Source organism: Pan troglodytes, chromosome X (assembly GCF_028858775.2).
Source record: "Pan troglodytes isolate AG18354 chromosome X, NHGRI_mPanTro3-v2.0_pri, whole genome shotgun sequence".
Lineage (NCBI taxonomy): Eukaryota > Metazoa > Chordata > Mammalia > Primates > Hominidae > Pan > Pan troglodytes.
The window spans coordinates 133,312,321-133,321,049 of record NC_072421.2 but is presented as its reverse complement, the minus strand read 5'-3'; positions in this window follow the sequence as shown (position 1 = coordinate 133,321,049).

The following is an 8,729-nucleotide window of genomic DNA, read 5'->3' as shown; positions in this document are numbered from 1 at the left end:
CTTGTGTTTTGGTTATTTTGTATTCCCACCTGTGCTGGTAGATATTATTAACCCATTAGGTAAATACTGTTACAGTCGTGGTTTCTGCAGCAGCTCACACTGATGTAGCTGGCGTTTATAACTACCTTCTTTCGCTACCCATTTCGCATTCCCTTTGCCCTAAGATAGCATGTCAGTTGGTCATGATGCTTGGCCTGGCAGGATGACTCAAACCTTCATTACGGAAGAGTCTGAACCATTAGATATCCTGCCTGGATGGGGTTGCTGTGATTTTCCTTTAACTCTAATCGAAAAACACGGGAGGACTAAGAAGCTCTCTAGACATATCACACATACTCTTCCTTGGCCCCTGGTGTAGTGGGAACCCGATCTCAATGTTGAAATCTGTATCAGTCAGCCTTCAACGAAAAGGCAGAACTAATGCGAGATTTTAATGTGTGTGTGTGTGTGTGTGTGTGTGTGTGTGTGTTTGTGTGTTGGTAGGGGGTATATATACATGCACATGCACACTTTCTAATCTCCCATTATACATATAATACACATTACACATATTATATATACACCCCCATATATATATATGTATGCGTGTGGAGGGGGGGTATATCCAATATATATAATAAAGGTAGTTCCTAGATAGGATTGGTCTGATACAATAATTTGGAGCTGCAGTAGCAGTCCCTGTAAGGCTGTTGTTTCCAGATATGACTTGAACATTCTATGCTTTTTATTTTTTTTAAAGACAGAATCTTGCTCTGTTGCCCAGGCTAGAGTGCAGTGACACGATCACAAGTCACTGCCACCTCGACCTCACCCCAGTTCAAGCGATCCTTGTGCTTCAGCCTCCCAAGTAGCTGGGATTACAGGTGCACCACAGGTGCCATCACGCTGCAATTTTTGTATTTTTAGTGGAGATGGGGTTTTGTCATGTCGTCCAGGCTGGTCTCGAAACCTGACCTCAAGTGATCTGCCCATCTCAGCCTCCCAAGGTTCTAGGATTACAGGCATGAGCCACTGCACCCAGCCCATTCTATGCTTTTTTAAAAAAAGTTAATTCATTCAATTATTCAACAAATATTAATTGTGCCAGGTACTGTTTTTTATTATACTTTAAGGTTTAGGGTACATGTGCACAACGTGCAGGTTTGTTACATATGTATACATGTGCCATGTTGGTGTGCTGCACCCATTAACTCATCATTTAACATTAGGTATATCTCCTAATGCTATCCCTCCCCCCTCCCCACACCCCACAACAGGACCCAGTGTGTGATGTTCCCCTTCCTGTGTCCATGTGTTCTCATTGTTCAGTTCCCACCTATGAGTGAGAACATGCGGTGTTTGGTTTTTTGTCCTTGCGATAGTTTGCTGAGAATGATGGTTTCCAGCTTCATCCATGTCCCTACAAAGGACATGAACTCATCATTTTTCATGGCTGCATAGTATTCCATGGTGTATATGTGCCACGTTTTCTTAATCCAGTCTATCATTGTTGGACATTTGGGTTGGTTCCAAGTCTTTGCTCTTGTGAATAGTGCCACAATAAACATACGTGTGCATGTGTCTTTATAGCAGCATGTTTTATAATCCTTTGGGTATATACCCAGTAATGGGATGGCTGGGTCAAATGGTATTTCTAGTTCTAGATCCCTGAGGAATCGCCACACTGACTTCCACAATGGTTGAACTAGTTTACAGTCCCACCAACAGTGTAAAAGTGTTCCTACTTCTCCACATCCTCTCCAGCACCTGTTGTTTCCTGACTTTTTAATGATTGCCATTCTAACTGGTGTGAGATGGTATCTCATTGTGGTTTTGATTTGCATTTATCTGATGGCCAGTGATGGTGAGCATGTTTTCATGTGTCTGTTGGCTGCATAAATGTCTTCTTTTGAGAAGTATCTGTTCATATCCTTCGCCCGCTTGTTGATGGGGTTGTTTGTTTTTTTCTTGTAAATTTGTTTGAGTTCGTTGTAGATTCTGGATATTAGCCCTTTGTCAGATGAGTAGATTGCAAAAATTTCCTCCCATTCTGTAGGTTGCCTGTTCACTCTGATGGTAGTTTCTTTTGCCGTGCAGAAACTCTTTAGTTTAATTAGATCCCATTTGTCAATTTTGACTTTTGTTGCCATTGGTTTTGGTGTTTTAGACATGAAGTCCTTGCCCATGCCTATGTCCTGAATGGTATTGCCTAGGTTTTCTTCTAGGGTTTTTATGGTTTTAGGTCTAACATGTAAGTCTTTAATCCATCTTGAATTAATTTTTGTATAAAGTGTAAGGAAGGGATCCCATTTCAGCTTTCTACATATGGCTAGCCAGTTTTCCCAGCACCATTTATTAAATAGGGAATCCTTTCCCCATTTCTTGTTTTTGTCAGGTTTGTCAAAGATCAGATAGTTGTAGATATGCAGCATTATTTCTGAGGGCTCTGTTCTGTTCCATTGGTCTATATCTCTGTTTTGATAACAGTACCATGCTGTTTTGGTTACTGTAGACTTGTAGTATAGTTTGAAGTCAGGTAGCATGATGCCTCCAGCTTTGTTCTTTTGGCTTAGGATTGACTCGGCAATGCGGGCTCTTTTTTGGTTCCAAAATCAGTGTGCAAAAATCACAAGCATTCTTATACACCAATAACAGACAAACAGAGAGCCAAATCATGAGTGAACTCCCATGCACAATTGCTTCAAAGATAATAAAATACCTAGGGATCCAACTTACAAGGGACGTGAAGGACCTCTTCAAGGAGAACTACAAACCAGTGCTCAATGAAATAAAAGAGGACACAAACAAATGGAACAACATTCCATGCTCATGGGTAGGAAGAATCAATATCGTGAAAATGGCCTCCTGCCCAAGGTAATTTATAGATTCAATGCCATCCCCATCAAGCTACCGATGACTTTCTTCATAGAATTGGAAAAAAACTACTTTAAAGTTCATATGGAACAACTTTCATTTTGGTGGAATCACTTTGGTTTCCCCTGTTGAAAAAATTCCTCAATGTGTAACTAAGTCCTCTAGTCCAGCAGAGCCAAAAGTTGGCTTCTTGGTGCACAGTTTGCTTCTTGAGCATAAGAAGCAACATTTTGTTACTAGATACCCAGGAGGAATAGTGAGAGAAGGCCCACATATTGCCTCCTTCATTCTTGAAGTCATAAATGTGGCTATGGGAGAAATAGTTCCATATACTTGAGGCTAGGATTCAGCTTTGCCACTTTCTAGATTGTCAGCCAAGCCCCACAAGGCACTGCCACAAAGCTGCAATGACAACTCAGGCTTTAAAAGGTCCTCCAATGTTCTATTGAGCCAGCCATTTCAGGATGTTGAAGAACATCACAAGACTAGTGAAGTACATTAGCATGAGCCCATTCCCATACTTCATTGCCTGTAAAGTGAGTTTGATGTTTAAAACTGGTGCAGTGTGGAATACCACGATGGTGGATACAGCCTTTCCTCATACCACAGTACCGATTTCCTTGAAGTTCCATGGGTGGGAATGAAAATCCATATGCAGAATAAGTGTCTATTTGAGCAAGATCAAAGTGATACCCCTTCAATCGTGGAAGCAGACCCAAGTAATCACAGTGCTACCTGGAAGCTGACTGACCACTCTGGGACATGGTGCCATATTGGGGACTCAGTGTTGGTCTCTGCTGCTGTCAGATTGAATAGTGAGCAGTGGCTGTAGTGAGATGGACCTGGTAAATGAAAGTTCATGTTGCCAAACCCGTAAATAAGCTTTATCTCAGCCACCATAATCATGATGCACCATTACTGCTTAGAAGATAGAGGGGTGCACCCAAGTAGGTATGGAGGGGTCTCAGGTAGCTTAGAGTGGCCTCAGCCAAGACCGCAAGTATACGGCTACCTCAGTTCCACAACTTTAAGAAGTTAGACCTGCCCGTAACCCAAATGAGCTTGAAAACAGGTTCTCTCTGAGTCCTTAGTTAGTCAGCAGCCTGGTTGATACCCTAACTTTGATTTTGTGAGATCCTAAGCAGAGAAACCAATCCAGGCTGCATGGATTTCTGATCTACAGAACTGCTTATATATTTGTGTTATTTTAAGCTGCTGAATCGGGGACAATTTCTTTTGCATTAGTAACAAACCTAATAGATGTGGTGCCTGCATATTCTGAAGTAACAAATGAAAATCAGGCATGATGTTTTTTATTTTCTAGTCAACTGGTCTCAGGGAACTCCACATGAGACCACAGGTGCAGGATTAGGGAAGCTTCTCTTTTTCTGGGCCCCGGTCCATGCTAGCAGGGTTTCAGTCACTTGTCAATGGGTCCACGGTACTGCACAACATTTAGGTATATGCTAAAACAAGCATCTATTATGCAACTCGTTTCATGTTCCTTATTTAGTAGTAAGAAAGGCAAGATGTAAGAACTTGCTGTTCACCTTATAACCACCATCTTGACATGCCAGACTACCAGATTGTTAAACGCTTCACTCAGTTAGAAGGCCCCTGATTTTGTGTGAGAATTATTTCTCACATAATGTCTTGCAAGTGTGTTGCTACCGTGTCTGGATTAGTTGCTACCTCCTTTTCAGTCAGCATAATGTCATCACTGCAAAGAATGGTGTCACATCTGGTTTAAGAGAAAGGTGGCCATTTTCCCTAAGAACTCGTTTAGGATATAAACCTAGAGAGTTGATATAAGCTTGAAACAGGAAATGATAGTACATTGCTGTCCTTTCTAGCTGAATCGAAATTCTTGTTTACGACAATTACTGAAAGAAAGCCAAACATTCACCTAATCAATATTGTATATCAGGTTCCGAGGGATGTCACAGTTGCTGACACAACAAAACCACTTGTAGTACAGCAGCTGCAGTTGGAACAACAATTTGATTAAGTTTGTGGTGCAATCTCGGCTCACTGCAACCCCCACCTCCCGGGTTCAAGCAGTTCTCTTGCCTCAGCCTCCTTGTGTAGCTGGGACTATAGAAACGCATTATCACACCTGGCTAATTGTTTGTATTTCTTAGTAGAGACAGAGTTTCACCATGTTGGCCAGGCTAGTCTCAAACTCCTGACCTCAAGTGATATGCCCACCTCAGACTCCCAAAGTGCAAGTGCGAGCCACTGCGCAGGGCCCCGGCTATTTTTTGTATTTTTGGTAGAGATGTGGTTTCGCCACTTTGGCCAGCCTCGTCTGGAACTCCTGACCTCAAGTGATCCACCCGCTTCTGCCTCCCAAATCCTGGGATTACAGGCGTGAGCCACTGTGTCCGGTGAAAACTTCACTTTTAAGTGAAACACAGAAGCAAAATCTGATAATCAGAAAATGAGATACTGCGTGTTCTCATTCATATGTGGGAGCTAAACAATGGGTACACATGAAAATAAAGGTAGAAACCATTGACTCTGGAGACTCCAAAATGGAGGTAGAGGGGAGGGAGGGAGCGGGTCGGAGGGTTGAAAAACTACCTATTGGATACTCTCTTCACTATTTGGGTGATGGGTTCACTAGAAGCCCAAACCCCGGCACTGTGCAATTATATCCAAGTGAGAAATCTGTACATGTACCCTTCTGGCATCTATAATTTTAAAAAAGCTAACAAAGAAAGCTTCAGTTTTAAATCTTAACCAAATACACAGGAAAAGGATTACTATACTTGGACATCTTTACAGGTTTCTATGTTAGTTTTTGGTATTAAAGCAGAAACCTGTTCCTCGACCACTTTATTAATTGTGTGTCCTCTTTGTACAAACATCGAAAATAGAAGACTGTCACTTTTGGTTCTGTAACTGTGATTCTTGACTGCAGTCTTCTACAGCTTTCACAGAGTTAATGGTCCCTAGTATCTGCCATTCTCCAATTGCCCTGGGTGGCGAAATCGCTGTCATAGTAAACTTTTCACTGATAATTAGAGTTTCTGGAAACATGCAGGGCTCGTTATTTAAGAGTGACTCCATTTGGGCATTTTGGTGGATGGCCTACAGGTTTTCTTGCAGAGTATACTGGAGTCTCCAGAATGAATAACCCTAGGAACTTGAGGAACTAGCGCTTTCCAGAATTTTGGAAGCCAAGATACAAACATTGGTTTTCTCAAAAGCACTGCAAGTGGGAAGGAAAATCCATATCTAGACTAAATGTCTGTTCAGGTAAGAAGAAAGCACTTCTCTTTTTATGATACAAGTGATCTATTGTAATCCACATACCAACTAGTGGCTGGCAGATCATTCTGGAGTCTGGTGCCAAATTGGGGGCTTAGTGTTGGTCTCCATTCCTGGAAGATTTTTCACTCAGCAATGACCGTAGCCAGGTTTGCCATGCATGGTGAGTGGAGGTCCATGCTACTGCGCATAATCTCCAACCCTGCCAGTTTGACCACTTTGTTTGTTGAGCCGGTAAGATTGTGACACACGTGTTAGGGAAAGAGGCTGATTAATACCTAGATAATAAGTACCTTATCCATCTGATTATTAAAATTCTGCTCTGCTGAGGATACCCTTTGCTGAGAACTCTCATGAGACCCCAATATCTTCACATTGTATGTCCGTTTGGACAGGCCTGTCCACATATTTTTTTTTCTCAGACTTCTTTGTCACACATTTTTAATCGTGTGTTCTCAAAGTCCCTGACAATTCAGCGAATGAGTGGGACACAGCCTATGCATGATACATACTTACACGTCTGGATATGCCTCCTCCAAGAAGGTGCACTGCTCAAAGTTCTTCCCTCTGGGAGGATTTCCCTTCATCACTGTCCTTCAGGGCTGTCCCAGTCAGGACTGTCGTATGCAGCTGTCCACTTGTGGCTTGTGTGGTAGGCAGGATTCTAATTAAGCCCCACCAAGATTCCAGTCTCATGGTTATTCAATCAAATACTCCTATGAGTACTGCTCTGGTGGGATTTTTTTAATGCAAAAAATGAGTATTTTATTTTGATAGCACTAGAGGAAACAAACAAAACAACTGTTCCTACATCAAAGTGAAAACAATGTTTAAGCTTTCCTATCAATCAAATATATTCCAAAAGAAAATGTGTTCTATGAAGGCTCTGAAGCACAGGCAAATATTAACACAATAGGCTAAGAAGCTGTAATACTGAATATGACTCTCTTCTAACAGGGTTCTTAACAAACATAATTTTTAATTTTAATTTTAATTAATTTATTTATTTTGAGACGGACTCTCCCTTTGTCCCCCAGTGACAATGGATCTCTGCTCCTTTGGAGTGCAGTGACGCGATCTCTGCTCACTGAAGCTTGCACCTCTCAGGTTCAAGTGATTCTCCTGCCTCTGCTGCCCTAGTAGCAGGGAGTACAGGTGCCCACCACCATGCCTGGCTATATTTTTTAATTTTAATTTTAATTTTTTTACAAACGTAACTTTTGAATTACAAAACCAGTGAAGTAATCCCTTCCAAATAATTGTGTCAATAGTGAAACTGCCTGTTCCATTAAAACTCTAAAAATTTCGCTGTAATATTTTTTACCACTATGGACAATTCAAGTAAATTTTGCTGCACTTAAAATAAGTTGTGAAAGTGGAAAAATGGGCCGGGCATGGTGGCTCACCCCTGTAATCCCAGGACTTTGGGAGGCCAAGGCAGATGAATCACTTAAAGTCAGGAGTTTGAGACCAGCCTGGAGAACATTGTGAAACACCGTCTCTGCTAAAAATACAAATACCAGCCGGGCATGGTGGTGCATGCCTGTAATCCCAGCTTCTCGGGAGGCTGAGGAAGGAGAACTGCTTGAACCTGGGAGGCGCAGGTTGCAGTGAGCCAAGATCATGCCACTGCACTCCAGCCTGGGTGACAGAGCCAGACTGTCTCAAAAAAAATAAAAAAGGTGGAAAAATATACAAAGTTCCAGATTAAAATGATTAATAGATGCAATATAATAAGGTTTCCCCTCCTTCCTTCCTTTCTCTCTTTCTTTCTTTCTCTCTTTCTTTCTCTCTTTCTTTCTTCCTTTCTTCCCTTCTTCCGTCCTTCCTTTCTTCCTTTCTTCCTTCCTTCCTTCCTTTCTTTCTTTCTTTCTTTCTTTCTTTCCTTCCTTCCTTCCTTCTTTCTTTCTCTTTCTTTCTTTCCTTCTTTCTTTCTTTCTTTCTTTCTCTCTTTCTTTTTTTTGTAGACAGTCTTACTCTGTCACCCAGGCTATAGTGCAATGGTGCGAACAAAGGTCAATGCAGCCTCAACCTCCTGGTGTCAAGCCTCCCAAGCAGCTGGGACCACAGTTACACGCTCAGCTAATTTTTGTATTTTGTGTTAAGATGGGGTTTCACCATGCTGCCCAGGCTGCTCTTGAACTCCTGGGCTCAAGGAATCCACCCCTCTTGGTCTCCCAAATTGCTGGGATTACAGACGTGAGCGACCGCACTGGGGCCCTCATTTTTCTTATCAATTAACAATAATGGTTACCTTTAACAGATAGAGGTTGACTTTATTTACTGATTGATTGATTTTTATTTTTAGACAGAGTCTCACTCTGTTACCCAGGCTGGAGTGCAGTGGCATGATCTCAGCTCACTGCAAATTCTGCCTGCCCGGTTCAAGCGATTCTCCAGCCTCAGCCTCCCAAGTAGCTGGTGGGATTATAGGTGCATGCCACCACGCCCGGTAATTTTCTGTATTTTTAGTAGAGACGGGATTCACCATGTTGGTCAGACAGACTGGTCTCGAACTCCTGACCTCAGGTGGTCCAGCCCCTTCGACCTCCCAACGTATTGAGATTACAGGCGTGAGCCACTGCGGCGGGTCGGGGTTGACT